The sequence below is a fragment of the Coloeus monedula genome (assembly GCF_965178545.1).
Source record: "Coloeus monedula genome assembly, chromosome: 3".
Classification (NCBI taxonomy): domain Eukaryota; kingdom Metazoa; phylum Chordata; class Aves; order Passeriformes; family Corvidae; genus Coloeus; species Coloeus monedula.
This window is the reverse complement of record NC_138783.1, coordinates 31,379,370-31,395,232: the sequence shown is the minus strand read 5'-3', so window position 1 is coordinate 31,395,232 and position 15,863 is coordinate 31,379,370.

Here is a 15,863-nt window from a genome sequence, read left to right as displayed (position 1 = left end):
AAATCTAATGAACTGATGTTAAGGGTCAGTAGACCATAACTTTGCAAATTCCTTCAGAAATGTGACTGATACCTTACCAGGGGAATCACAGCTCATATGGAGACCACAAAAAAGCATAACTTGCAATAAAAATAATCAATTTCCTTTAATGACTTGTAATGGGGCCTCTGTTTGAGACTACCTATTTAGTTTTAATTAACTCTGATGCTTTTCAATCAGGGATCTGTTTTGGGCTGACTCATCCCTACTTCCCTCTGAAATTTCAGCCAGAGATGTTCAGCCGTTTTCCAGTATGAAAAGAGAAGAGTAAGTTGTTTTTCAGTGTTAAAATATCTTAGAAGCTCAGATGCTTTTGTGGTGTGATTTTTTTGTTGTTTGATTTTGTTGTTGGTTTGTTGGGGTTTTTTTGTTGTTGTTGTTTGTTTGTTTGTTTGTTTGGCAAGAGGATGGGATATGTATCAGGTCTGTGCCTCTTGTGCCTGTGAAAGTTGACCTAAATTTGGCCAAGTCAGGAGGCTTTAAAAAAGAATCTCACTTTTCATGTTCTTGGGAGATGTGCTGAACTTCAACAGTAAAATAAAACAGTGGGTGGGAGAATGACAGAGGCTGGATGAGAAGATGATGGGAGAGAGGGGACATAAACAGGAAACTAGGACTGGCCTTATGAAGGTGTTGAATTGGCTGTGGGGGAGTAGACAAAGATTTACCTAAACAGTTTGGTGTGCGTGGGGACAAATACATTGGACAAACAAAACAGAAATGACAGGATGTATAGGAAGTGAGAAACTGAGACTGAGCAAGAGATGTTCCCTATGGGACTGGAGAGATTAACTCCTCCACCTTCCAGGATATTATAAAAATAAGAAAGAAATGCTGAGGATCTATCATGATGAAAATCATAGAATATAGAATAAAGTAATATTTTCTGTCTTCAATTTGGCCAGCTTACAGTGAATATGACTTCGGAACATGCAAGAAATTAGGAATTAAAAAAGGAATTGAGCCGCTGTTGCTTTAAAAGGTGGATTGCTGACATATCCATGAGATATCTAAATTATACTTTTGTAAGTTCGTAGTAAACTCTGTATTTCAAAAGGAGACTCAGCTTGCTTGAGACTCAGATTGCATAAACTTGGTGCATAAAGGCAAATGACATCAATCTCCTCTTGAGTGAGTGTTGTTCTTTTTGTGAACCAAATGAGGAAGCAGGGACCTGTGGAAAAACAGCACCAACGCAGGTAATTAAAATCCACCATAAGGAATATATACAAAGGGCAATAATTAAGGTGGTGCAGCTGACATTCACTTTGGCATTTTGCAGCCTTCAAATGCTTAGATTTGCAAATTTCATTAATGTTCGCTCACCCTCCTTTTTGTGCGTTTAATTAACATTGTGTATTGTTTGTATAGAGATAGAGCCTGGAAGCCCTAGGCAAGGATTCTAAGGCTTTGCAGTCACAACACGGAATAGCTGTCAGAAGCCCAGATTTTTCAGTTACTACTGACTTGGACTACACTTGAAAAACTGAGATATATGAGCTTTGTCTGGGAACACCAATAGCAGTGTGTAGTCCCTGAGTTGTCTACTTATACTGTATGCTTTTTGAACTGGAGACGTTCTCTTTGCACAGTTTCTGCTGTCCTTTGTTACCACCTTAGAACTAAATTCTGTGCTGATAAAGACAGTCAGTAATAATTTGTAATATAAAACCTTTTAAAATCCTTAAGCCTCGCTGCTGGATGTGAGAACTCCCCAGCTGGATGTTGCAGGCTGAGTGCTGTTAACAAACAATAGAGATTGTAATTTTGTTTTGTTGAAAGTGCTTGTGGTTTTGAAGACATCCATTCTTCTTCTCCTTCCCACAGAGCTCAAAGTGACTTGGGCATGCAGTAGTGACTGTGGAAGTTTCTGGCTTCTATGCATTTCTTACAGTATTAAATAAGCTGCTTGGTTTTGTAACACATGAACCAGGTAGAATTGTTTTCCCAGAAAATGCTTCAGTGAGTGTCACTCATTGCCTCAGGCAGGCAGGCAGGCGGTCAGGGACAGTGTGTCTGTCTTGTTCTTCATCCAGCAGTCCCTTCTGACTGAGCTGTGGGAATCGGGCTTTCTCAGGTCAGGGAACTTGTCTGAAGAGCTCACTCCCCGAGGATGCCAGCCATCGTTCTGCTCCAGCCTTCTTCAGGTCTCCTGGTGCACATCTTGAAAGTCAGTACATTCTTTGGCAGCTGCATCTCACCCTTCTTCTTTAAACTTATTTGGTATGTTTCATACAGGGAGATTGTGTGATACACTTTTGTTTCTGCAGCATCCTAGAAGCCTGGATAAAAAATATTTAGTGAAAAGAAAAAAATAGGTAACAGTGGGCTAAATATGTCGTGATTTGATTGCATGGAAGTCTGTAGACTTACACCTGGTAGGACTCTGGTCTAATGTGTGTGGCAAACTTGTGACTGACAGGAGAATTTGGCTCAGATTGCAGGCATGTGGATCAACTGCAGGATCAAAACTTTCCATTCCAATTGGAATAACAAGAAAAGTCATCTCACGTGCTCAGACAAACTTCGGTTTCATCAGCTGCTTTCTTTTGATCTGCAGTAAGTACCAGTGATCACAGCTGAAATGATCACTTTGTTAGACAAGGGAGAAGTGCTGGTGTAGATGTTCCTAATGACGCCCCTCTCTGCCACAGAAGGTGACACCACAGCAAACAAAAATAGTGGGCATAGCTAACGAAACTGTTCCCTTGCAATCAAAGTGTAAATAACACTTTGACATTATGACTTCATTGCTATATAATGCTTTCTTTGGAATTGCATTGCAAGCAAAAAGGCAAATTACTTAAAAAACCCCCAAATCTTTGTGGAGCAGAGGTCTCAAGTGTGCTGTTTCTTCGTTGGCCATCCTGCAGAACAACCAGCAAACTGCAGCTTAGCCCATAAACCTCTCAGGAGCTAATCTGGCCTTGATGGAAGCAGAGGCTCTACAACAAGTCTGGAGAATTTAGAAACAAATGGAGATCAGGAGAAGTAAAAGGAGTTAACCAAAATAGATAGTGTCACAACAACGGTGTAAGTTTATTTTGTGAAATAACTGATTTTTGACAAGGAAAATAGGATCTCCCGGGACTTCAGTGAAGTAGTTGGTGTGTTGCCACAAAGAAAACTGAGCTAAACAGGTGAAAGTGAGGATTAGAGCGAGAAGGATGGCATAAACAGGTGAGGTCAAAGTCCCGTACTTATTTGGGATTTTGCATGATTGCATCCTTGAGCCCATTAAACTCGTTGTTTTGTGCCATGTTGTCTATGTTAAACTAACAGGTCATGAAGGAAAGATTCATGGAAACATGCAGGTGAACAGCAAAAGGGATGAACTCTGCTCTGGTTTTGCCAAGCTCCATCTGGGTTGACAACTAGCAGCTGTCAGGGTGTTATCACTGTGTGCTGTAGGCTGTGCATGGGGGTTTTGGGTTATTTGGATATGCAAAATTGTCTGTGAGGAGACTGTGTGCTTGACATGGTCTGCTGGTAAGTGCAAATTCTGGTCTGTATACTGTCTGTGAACCTAAAAAAGATCATTTTTCTAGTATTTTATGAAGTAGACCAAGACTTAATTAACTAGTTTTGGAAGTAGTTTGCAGAGTGGACTTAAAGGGGAAATCTCTCATTCCTCACACTATGCAAAGCAATAATTTCAGCTGCATTTCTGCTCACCCTGAATACCTTCAAATAATTGTGCTGTTAAAAAAATCCCCAAAACAGACCTAGAAGGTTGAAGAGGGGGAACTGTTTGGAAGTAGAGAACTTCCTATATAGGTTTTGAGGATTTGGGTTGCTTGCTGAGCTGATTTATTTTTTAAAAGCACTTAAGGTAATGCATTTCAATTTATTTTCCCTTACTAAGTGAGCCTTGTAACCTGCTGTTTTTGTGATCTTCTCAGACATCACATTGTCTTCCAGGCTTTGGGGAAGAAAACCAGGAAAAGAGACAGGCACTGGCAATCTCTGATTAGAATTTGTTTAATAATAGCAGCCTGCTTACTTCTTTTTCATGTTTCAACACATTATCTTCTGTTCTACATTTACTTATTAAGCCTGAGGACCATCTGCTGAAGGAAATTTAGCTCCTGTAGTAGGAAGGAACCACATGCAATTCCTAGTTATGCTAACAAAAGCTTAAGTGGACTTACTAGTGGTTTGAATATAGTAGCATATAAGCTGAAGATAATTTTTTAAAATAGCTCTAATTTGTATATGTGCAGAACATGTACATGGTGCAGAACAAAACAGAGGTGATGAACTCTTGTTATCCTACTCCCTGGCATAACATAAATGACTGTCAAGGATACTGAGCAGTGGAGGATCTGACCCACTTGTCTTATTAGGTTGTTTTCCTGGGTATACTTTCAGTGCCTGTTTGTTACAGAGATTAGTCATGTATCTGCAATGCTGGATGGTTTTCCTCCATTTCTACAATAGGATGTGCTACTCCCAGTGGAAATAAATAAATAAGCACAGTAACTCCTGCCTTTTGCAGTACCAGTGGGTGGTTTGGATGTGTGTGTGTGTGTGTGTCATGCTGGAGCTGTGAGTTCAGGCTTGGCAAACTATTACCGGATCATTTAGGTTAGAAATTATTACTCATAATTAGTGTTATGGTGGTGCCTAGAAGTCATGGCCTTGCCACTGTGGGTACTGATAAAAACATCAGATGGAAGCCTTGATCTTGGTCTGTATAAGACATGTGGTCCAGGTATCATTTTCATGTATGGGCATTTAATGGGATTTTAATGACTGTATGGCCTAGGCTGGGTGCATGTTTTGTCTGCTTAGTTTTTAAAACTGAAAGGCATCAGCCAAGGATTGTGGCATCCCTGGTGACTATGCAGGTTGTACACAGGCTAGGAGCAGGTAGCTGTTTCCTGTCTTTTTCTGTTCATGAAGAAAGACAACACAATTAAAAAATTAGGATGATTAATAAAACAAGCAGCATTTCCAGCATACTTTGCTGGAAATTGCTTCTTTGTGGCTGAGCATGATGGCACCATCCTTAGCTTAAATTTTATTATGGAGGCTGCAGTGCTGTGCTTATGGATTTTGTGTAGTTCTTCTTGCCAAAGGAAAGCATGGGAGAAAACAGCCTTGTGCTTGAGGGAGTTCAAGCCTGATGAATAGCAGATGATACCTGGTGGACTGTGTGCCCCCATTGCTCCAGATACACCATTATGCCCTTCCCAAGGGCATTCAGTGGAGCTGGAGATGCTACAGCTCCTAGAGAGAAATTTCTTTGATCCATTTGAACAAGAAAATGTGAGCACCATCCCACAGATATAATCTTTCTGTGACTATCACTTACTGAATTTGTTTATTCCAGTGGTGTTCTCTGGCAGGAATACTAAGGAACAAAATATTAATTTTTGAGCATTCTGTTGGGGTTTAGGTGTGTAGGTTCACAAGCATTGTCCTTCAAAATCACCAGCCCAAGTGATTTATTTCTGGTTGGCAAAGTTTCTTGCTTTCTGAATTTTTCTTGGCAAGCAGTTCAGCTCCCGTGTTGCTCTTAATTCTACCCATGATCCTTAGAGTAGGTACTCCTTTGTCTGCATCCACTAGGGGTTGTGGTCTGGAAGCATTGCCCCAGGCACACCTGCCTCACAAGGGACAGCACTGACCTGAACACACATCACAGCACTCACAACTCACATCAGGAAACAAGTAAATAAATAACCACAGCACTGCAGTTAAGTAGTCATGTTAGCTTGGAGCACAACTGGATGTCCCTTTTCCCTGCAGTGTGTTCTAACCCTTATGTTTCTTCTTTTTGGCGTGGTAATTTCTAAATAGTTTGTTGCACTGTGACAAAATTCCTGCAGCAATTTTTCTTGTGATTATTTCCTTGGGCACTTTCATGCTTTTTCGCAATTCTACTTTTCATCTTCGCTTCAGGCACTGCTGGGTACACTCTGCACTCTGGTGAGTATTGCTGTGGCAGTTTAAGATGTGGTTGCCTGTTCTGCCCCTCTGGTGTGGGTTACTCCTTCACATCAGAGCTGTCAGAATGAACCAGTGCTGAGGCTTCTACCTGATGACAAAACCAAACCAGTAGGTAGTTGATAAAGATGTATCTGAGTTAAGACACTTGGTTTTGGAGACAAGCAGGCAAAATGCAGGCACGCATTTCCTTCTGCTGACTTTGCTGGAGGGATGAGTGCACCCTCAGCAAGTTCGCAGATGACACGCAGATGTGTGGTGCAGCTGATGAGCCTGGAGGATGGGATGCCATCCAGAGGGACCTGGACAAGCTCGAGAAGTGGGCCTGTGGGAACTTCATGAGGTTCAACAAGGCCAAGTGCAAGATGCTTCATGTGAATTGGGGCAACTCCTGGTATCAATACAGACTGGAGAATGAATGGATTGCAGCCCTGAGAAACAGACTTTCGAGTGCTGGTGGATGAGAGGCTGGACATGACCCGGCAATGTGCTCTCTCAGCCCAACCATGTCCTGGGCTGCATCCAAAGAAGCGCAGGCAGCAAGGCAAGGGAGGGGATTCTGCCCCTCTTGTGAAACCCCACCTGGAGTATTGAATCCAGCTCTGGGCTCTAAGCACAGAGAAGACATGGATCTGACTAGTGCTGCAAGAATTAGCAGGAGGCTGGAGCACCTCTGCTGTGGAGACAGGCTGAGAGAGTTAGGGTTGTTCAGCCTGGAGAAGAAGAGAAAGCTCCAGGAAGACCTTCTAATCTCCTGGAGGGGCACCTTACAGTGCCTAAAGGGGCTACAAGAGAGCTGGAGAGGCATTTTTGACAAGGGTGTGGAGTCAGAGGACAAGAGAAAATGGCTTTAAACTGAAAGAAGATACATTTAGATTGGATACCAGGAAGAAATTCTTCCCTGTGAGGATGGTGAGGCACAATCACATATTGCCCAGGGAAGCTGTGGCTGCCCCATTCCTGGAAATGTTCAAAGTGAGGTTGGATGGGGCTTTGAGCAGCTTGGTTTAGTAGAAGGTGTCCCTGTCCATGGCAGGGGGGCTGGAATGAGATGGGCTTTAAGGTCTCTTCCCACCCAAACCATTCTATGGGAGATCCAGCGTGAGGTAACAGCTAACAGCTGCAGAATGGAAACATCTTAAACTGATGCAGCTGTTGCTAAGTGACTGAGCCAAATATAGCATTTTAATTTAGCAAATTTCACACATTAATATAGCATACAGGTGTTAATTTATTACATTAGCTATAAATATGTTTATGTTCTTTTTTTCCACTTTGCATTTGAGACTGTCTGGCAATAATGGGAGGAAATAAATTCAAAATTAATTTGTCCAGTTTCACCATTTTTTCTTAGCTGATCTTGTGGTATGGTTTGCATCTTGCCTTCTGATTCCTTATTTGCAGTTTGCAGTTGAGAAAACCATATAATCCTTGAATTGCAAGCTTGCCTCAGTTAGAAGCAAATTAAATAATTATTTGGGAAACCAATCAGGAAGCATTCAAATCTTCCTTGATGACATGCTTCCTTTAGCTGTACAGCTTGCTTCCTTCTGGATGGCAAACATCAGTGTTAAGATTAGCCTGGCATTGTGAAAGTGCTTACTTGGCATTTCATCACGAGAGCGAGCACTGCTGGATTTGTGATGCTGCTCCTCTGGCAACGTCAAACGGATTTAGGCACAGCAGCCCTCACATGTTCATGCTGAAACCTGGTCAGCTCTGAAACAGCGTGTTAAAACAAGAGCCAACAGTTTGATGCACAGCTGAGAACTCAGAGATTGATACAGATACCTTGCAACTGGATACCCATGAGAATTAAAGAGCTGAACTGAAAGAGATTAAGCAGCTCTTTGTACATTCTCCCCTGCGAAGTGTAAAGAACTGAGAGCTTCATTGTTTTTTAACCACTTAAAAACTAAAGGGGAAAAACAATTACTTCAGCATGGGCTTCTTGAATATGGTTTTATGGAAGGTGCTCTTCCCAGAAACCTAGGCATGCAGGCAAAATAAGAAATGCTCAGTATACAGATTTCACAACAGAACTTTGTCCATCCTGAAACTTAAATGTTCCCAAACCCAGTTTCCCTTCAGCAAGTAGCTTTCCCTTCCTGTTTCAAGCACAGTCCACATACATCAGCAGTTGACTCACTTTCTGCACTGTTTTTTGAAAATCATTTACCTTGGGCCTCTAGGACCTTTTTCTCTAGACAGCCATTTGCACCTTCATCTCTGTGTGTGATAAAGGCCACTGTCACCAGAGAATCCGTTTCACTATCACAGTTTCCTGCAGGGCTGTTCTCTGCCAACACAAAGCCTGTGGACAGAGGCTGCCAATTCCAAATGGCAACGCTAAATGTTTCTTCCCTATAGTTCACCTGCCTGCTGAAGATTAGTTCTCTGTATGACTGCAGGCCCAGGTCTCTTCCATAAGGTTATATTTACTGCAACTGGAAGCTTTCAGAGGCAGCTTAAAGGATTGATTTAGTCTGAGAGCAGAAATGGGAAGTAGGAACTCCTGAATTCAAAAAGCATTATTGCAGTAGTTTTGCTGCAGAGCCTGAGGCTACGGATTGAGCTCTTAACTCATTTTCCCCATCTGTGATACAGCTGCTAGGATGGTTTGGTGATTAATTTATGCTGATGAAGTTAATTACTTGGTAAGGATGTAATAACTTGATAAGAATCTCTACATATCCCAGAAAATGTGGCAAAAAGAAAGGCAAAATAGCCATCCCTAAAACTGTTAATTAACAAACTGAGACAAGATGGTGAGATTCAGGACAGAAACCTCATCAGAGATACTGTGGCCAATTACAGCCAGTGCAACTTGACATTCCTCTGATTGCAGGGGCAACTTGACAGGGATATAAAGTTAGAGGTTGGCATGTTCCTGAAACCTGTTTTATCCTGGCAGTTTTGCAAGACTTCTGTGGTATGCTCAGGCAGCCAGTGAAAAAGCTCAGGGGGCTGTGTGTTGTTATTTAGCAGATCCTGCAGGTATATACAAGGAATCAATAGAAAAGGATTATGCAATAAAAATAATTTATTAAGATTTCCTGTGTCCTGCAGAACAATCCATGACTCATCGTCGATTTGGACAGCACTGAGATGTACATCATATCAAAGGAATTCTGCAGGGCCAGCTCTCTTGGCAGGCTTGTTGTGATCTGTATCTCTAGTGTAACTCTGGTTATAGTGTGACCAACCAGTATAATTAAATTATCAGTGTCACTCTCCTCAGCCAAAGTGCCCCTGAGCTTGTATAGCTCCCGCTATTGGGTTAACTGTCAAAGTCTCTCTCTACCCTGCAAAATAGGTGCTCCATCTCTCCAGCTTTTTGATGAGTTAATAACTTGAATTATCTTGCTGTTTCTATGATATTTTGTCTGCTCCAGGTCAATTCAGATTATGTTGTTGAAGACCTTTACTTTGCACTTTAATAAAATTTTACTGCACTGATGTTTGAAGCTGCTATGAAATCTCTCAAATTCAATGCAGTTTATCCAAAACATTTGAAGTCTATAATCTTTTTGTTATGATCCACTTAGGCCCTCTTGAACATGATGCAAATAGGTAGAAGTGAAGGACTGAGGTTTCATATTTTCACAGCTTGCTTGTGAAATATCCGAAATGCCCAGAGACACCATGTCTGTCAGTGCTCTGCAGTTTTTGGTTGCTATTCATGTAACCCAGTGAGGCAGAAGAGCAGAGATAAGGGAAAGAACAGGGGAAGATTTCTCTCTGCAGTTTATTCTCCAGGGTTTTATTCAGTCCAGTTTTAAATGGCTCAAGCTACTGAAGTGATTCAAGCTATGACATTTTGGCAGGGTGTGAAACAAAATCTGGCAGAGGTGCTATGACTGAAGGGTTGGTTTTGTACTCTGAAATGTGTGGCAAATCTTTCACTGGCTTCAGTTAAAACAGGATCAGGTCTTCAGAGTCACTCAATTTGAATAAGCTCAGCAAAACCAGCAAAAGAATCTACTTTTGTGGTGCCATTACGCTTTTACAATCTCTCTCAGCCTCACCCTCATCTGTTTACAGTGTCCTCCCATGCAACTAAGACTTTCTCTGTAGAAAAATGAGCTGCTTTTGTTAGGTTTTGAGTAATAAATAGCCCTGGATTAGTAGTCTCTGTCTGATGTCTCATTCAGACTGTCTCTTGCATTACCTAGCTATGTTTTTAAGTCCTGATACTGGAAGTGAAAGTTCTCCAGAGGCATTCTTCAAAAAATCAATAAAGAGAGGAAAAGCTAATTGATTTTTAAATTATTTTTATTATTAATTTCTTTATATGATAACCCATTAAACTTGGGGAGTCCCTAATGAAAGGTAAGTTTAGTGCACTCCTCTTTTTCCACACTTCCAGAATATTATGCTTTCTTTTTTATTTCTTCCCACTTATAGGTAAAAGGAAATTTAAAAAAATAATATAGTTCAGAATAATTTGGATTTATTTCACTTTCAGTAGTGTTATTCTGGTTTTCTTACTGGTTCAGCAGGAGTTGTTGAGCCCGAGGAATGTGTAAATCTCTTTCTACTGTGTTCTTCCACATTCTCACAGAGGAGGATTTATCTTGTCAAAGGTCTACAGTAAACCACAATAAAATGAATGGAAAAGTGATTCTGAGTGTCTGTTATAAAACCGCTGTACGCTGAATCCTGGAAGGAAAACCTGTCATAGACTTGTCTGTTGCAAAATCTGTTCTAGCTAGCAAAGTTACTTTGTGGGCAGTATTGAGCTATTTTTTCTGATTTCTTTGTATTGAGGAGAGCAAATCAGAGTCATGGTTCTGGGACAATGCAGAGAACCAGTTCACACCTGAGGCCAGGACAGTCACCCAAACAGTTCTAAGACGGCTGTGCCACACAGTAACACAGGCCAGGACCTTGTACTGGTGGCTGAACAAGAGCCAGCAACCATGGATTGTTCTGTGATTTCTGCAGGTATTTTGTCACTTGGGAGACAGACTTTCATGTGCTTGAGATGTTTGCCTGCCTGCCATTACTATGCTACTTTCCACACTTCCTTCACTGGCAGCAATTCCTTCATGCTCCAAAGGCCCAAATGCATAAGCAGTATCTACGACCTCCCCCTTCCCTCCCCTCCCTCTCAAGCAGTGCCCCTCTTGCTCTCCCTGGGTGCCTCGTTCTTTGTCTGCTGCTGCCTGTGTTTTGTAAAGCAGAGCTGCTGCCATGATTCTTCACCACAAAAGTGGTGAAGCACTGGAATGGGATGCCCAGAGAAGCTGTGGATGCCCCATCCCTTTGAAGTGTTTGAGGTCAGGTTGGATGGCGCTTTGAGCAATCTGGCCTAGTGGAAAGTATCCCTGCCCATGGCAGGGGAGTTGGAAGAGATGGTCTTTGAGGTCCTTTCCCACCCTAACCATTCTATGCTAATTTCCAATCAAGGTGGGACATAGATCCCTAAATGAGTGTCTAGACCATATTCGCATCCTTGCCTTAGGTTGGCTGGCGCGATCAGGGAGGAAAGGGACTTTCAGTGTGAGGTGAATGATTAAATAAGGCTGGGAGGTGGAAGGAAGGGGAAAGGAGAGGAAGTAGGAATGAGTAGATGTTTCTTGAAACAGCTGGAGAAGAATAGGGGCAGGCAGGGATAGGGGTTTTTTGGACTGCAGGCAGAAAGAAGTTTGATGTAAGGAACTATAGGAACTACTGTAAGGAACTACGACTGCAGTTGGGAGATTGAAAAATGAAATTCTGAACCTAATTCCTGTTTTTGGAGCACGTCAGTACTGTTTTTAATATCTGGAAACAGGCTCTTCTGTTATGGCACTCATCTCCACAGATTCTTGCACAATGTAGGATTTACATACAAACGGTCAGCCTGTGGTGTGAACTCTTATAGCTTCAGTGACTGACCCAATGTGTTTGAAGTTTAGACCTCCAACCACAAAAAAGAGCTTACGGCATTTAAATATGTTTTTTACCTAAGATTACCAGTGCCTAGTAATATTTTCCCAAAAAACCAAACTATTTAGATCATTGAGAGAGCATACAAAATCTAAGCCAAAGCCAGGATTCTGTACAGCTCCATAGAAACTCACAGTGCAGGGTAAAACTCCCCCCTTGCTTTTAAGCTTGAATTAGCAGCATGCCTCAAAACTCAGATATATGTGCTTAAATTCAGCTGTTGGCTAATGAATCAAAGACTGACCTCACTGTTAAGCCATTGCCCATCTGTATTTTATGACTTCCAGAGGTACACAAGGCTTCCAGAATCAAACAGTCATTTGTGGCTTCCCTAGTATTCCCCGGCTTGCTGACTGCTCACCAAAGCACTGAGTGCTCTTAGCTGTCTCTGTGCAATTTCCTGGCTAAAGGAGATCTGGAATGTAAAACTGCATTCATCACCAGAGGTTTTGCAAGATTCCAGGACTTCAATGAAGCGGTAAGAGATTATTTAAAATTGGAATGGCATGAAGGTTCCTCTGAGTTTTCAACCAACTATAGGGTAACTTAACTGACAAGTAAGTAACCCATAAGAAGAACCAGAATTATTTGGGATTTAAGCATCAAAAATAAATATACCAAGTTGTAATTACTGTTATAACCGCACCAGACAGATCCTGGCCCTTTACTGTGAGCTTCTCCGTACAGAAACGGAGGGCTAAGTGGCAAGTGGGAACGTGTACAGTATGAAGCTCTAACCATTTATCCAGAGTGAAACAACTGCATATAGTCAAATACTGAGAGATGTTCATGCATAAGCTGGATTTTCCACTTCAGTGCTAAGATGAAAAACGTGTAACCCAGAACCAGCTTGGCCGAGATGGTGGCCCTGGTTCTTACTCCTGTATTTGAACTCATTCTTGGCAGAGAAATCGTAGGAAACTTTTCTCCAGAATGGTAGAAGGTGCATGTCCATGTTAAACATGCATCAGATGTAATGTGCTATTTGTATACATTTTGGAAGTGATTTTAACTTCTGTTGTGATGGGTATTACACACTATCTAACATCAGGGTATAGAAGATAGGAACCAGATGCTGCTCTGTGCTAGTCAGGTGTTCTGGCCCTTTTGTTATTTTTTATTTTGCTTTTCTGGCACTAAAACACTCTAAAACTTACCGAGGAAATGAAAGATTGTTGCTGTCGTGCTTTTGTGTGTTTGTTTAGCAAAAACATTTGTGCATCATAGATTTGTGTCCAGAAACACATTCCTCACTGCTTTAGTGTACTGTATTATCTGGACAAAATGAAAAGGAAATAGTTGTGATTTGAAAGTGTTTTGCATACATTTTGCAGAGCTGTACAAACTTTTATGATATGTAGGGCACCGATGAATCACAGTCTGTCTTCTTCTTTGCTTCACACCACTATAAGAACATTACTTTGCTGGACTGACTTCTGATTTACTGGATGAGAAACCTCCAGGCAGTAGTGTGCTGACCCACCATCACCTCCAGTTTTGCTTGCTGCTGCTTGCTGTTTCTGCAACTTCACAGTGAGATCTTTGGCTGAGGAACTTTGTAATTGTGTGTTGTATAACTATAGGACTCCATTTTTCTTTTTGTCTTTTTCCTTTCCCTGCTACTAAGACCGAGAGACCTGTAATTAGTTTTCAAGTAGTTTGTGAACTCTGGTTTCTTCCATGTAGTCTGAATCCAATTTGTCTCTATTTGCTTGAGCAGATTAAATGAGTGGACAGGTTAATGCAGGTGACTAAGTGGGCATATCCCAACAAGTTACTGTCCCCCAGCTAAGCTTCAGTTTCTGTGATTTCCCATGCTCTTGTGTTCCTCCTCGTGTCCACTAAAATATTTGGGAATTTGCTCTGGCTAAAACACCTAGGAAAACTCCTAGGTGGACCAGTTGTTTGATCCCTTCCATTACATAGCTGCACAAATAGCTGTGCTGGCACAGTGCAGGGAGTAGCTCAGAAACAGAGATGCACAGCAGAGTAAGAACTATTGATACTGGTGCTGCTGACAAAGAAGAAATCACCAGGCTGTGCCCTATGGCAGCTGTACTGCTCGTTCTGCTGCGTGTCTGAAGGGAAGGAAAATGCAGTTCTTATGCGATCACTGTAAAATCAATTGTTCAACAGAGTTGGTCTTCGAGGCTGGGGTCTGGGGCCAGGCTTCTTCCCACCACAGAACACAGGAGACCCTTTTGAGGTGTAAGAAATCCCCTTTTTCCTCCATACTTGAAAAGGGCCATCAGACTTTAACCTGAGTACAAGGCAAGATGGATCCTTTCCCTGAAAACGTCTGAACACTTAGCTCTGAGTGCTTAGAAATGCAAATAAAATGATTTACATTTCAGTCATTCCATTCTCAAGTACCAAATTCTGGTTTGCAGTGGTAGCTTTCTATCCTATTCTTACCTGTTCATGGACATCTTCTTCCTTTTGTTTAGGAACTCCCTCTGAAATATCCAGCAATAGTTTCAGACAAAGGAGTCTTGAACTTTGGGTAAATTCAGAAAACTCCAAGTATTGTAATTCCTGGATCTCCCTTCAGAATATCTCATTAGTATTCCACATTACTACAGAGTAGGAAAATAGCAAAATACAAGGATTCTGAAAGTTTTGGTGAGATCCCTTGGCAGCAGATATACAAAGGTTTAATTGAAATAATTTCTGAACTGAGTTAACCTGTGTATAGATTGTCCCCTCTCAGTCGTCTCTTCTCCAGGCTGAAGAGGCCCAGCTCCCTCAAGCCTTTCCTCGTAAGAGAGATGCTCCAGTCCCCTAATCATATTTGTGGCCCTCTGTGGACTCACTCCACAAATTCCATGTCTCTCTTGGATTAAGGAGCCCGGACCTGGTCACAGCACTCCAGATGCACCTCACCAGGGCTGAGTAGAGTGCAGTACACCAGGTGTGTATGGACCAGGGCTTAGGTCAACCACTGCAATTACCTTACTCATCCGTTATCCATGTGGTTGAATGAATGTATTTGGCAAAATGTTTTGTCAAACAAGGCATGTTTATGGGGTGTTTTGGGCTGATCTCTTGCCTGGCTTCAAAATTTATTTTTTAAAATTATCAGAGAACATCATCCATGTTTCTGAAAAGGCTTTGGGATTTCAAGCGTGGTACAAAAAGGAGGTCACTCTTCAGCTCTCAGTTCAGGGCTGAAGGATAACTGTTGGATTTTAACTCCAGCTTTGATGGAGCCCCCTTTATGGATCCAGCATTTAAGCTGAGCTGCATGGTTTTTGCCTCAGTTCCCCCCCCCCAGCAGCAATCCTGTAAGCTCCCATGTATCTCTGGGATTCTTGACACGCTCTGATCCTGTCTTTGAAGTGAAGTGATTGATACACATTACCATGAACTACATAAAAACCTTCATGTTGCAACCAGAGGACAGACTACGGCCAGACGGTGCTTGAGGGAGCTCACGCTCTCTGCCTGTGTGCGTGGATTTGAATCCAATTTTAAATGTATCCGAGAGAGGGAAGTACTCCGAAGTGTGCAATTCCACTGCAGGTTCAGCTGACTGAAGTCAGCTCTGTGGCAGTCCCACTCTCCCTATCAGTCCCAGACTTGCATTCTCGCTTCCTCCATTTGTTTACTTTTGCGATGTTAATTTTCTGCTGGTTTAGCTCCCGAACAAACTTATCACAGGAACTGATAGATGCTGGTACAAGGAGGAAGAGTGAGACTGTGGCAGTGCTGTCTTAATCTGTCGTGTATAGGGACATGCTGTCTCGGTATAAGGCTTGTCTCCCTTTTGCCTTTATCTACCTGCTTCACTTAAACATTTCACCTTCGTACCTCTAGAGAGCACGTCCCAGGAACACCTCAGCATGCCCGTGCTCTCTTCTCGAGAGCCCTGCGCTGTACGTGCCATCAAACCCCTCCTCTTTTTCTCTCCAGGCAGAGCACAAGCGCTGAGCCGAAAA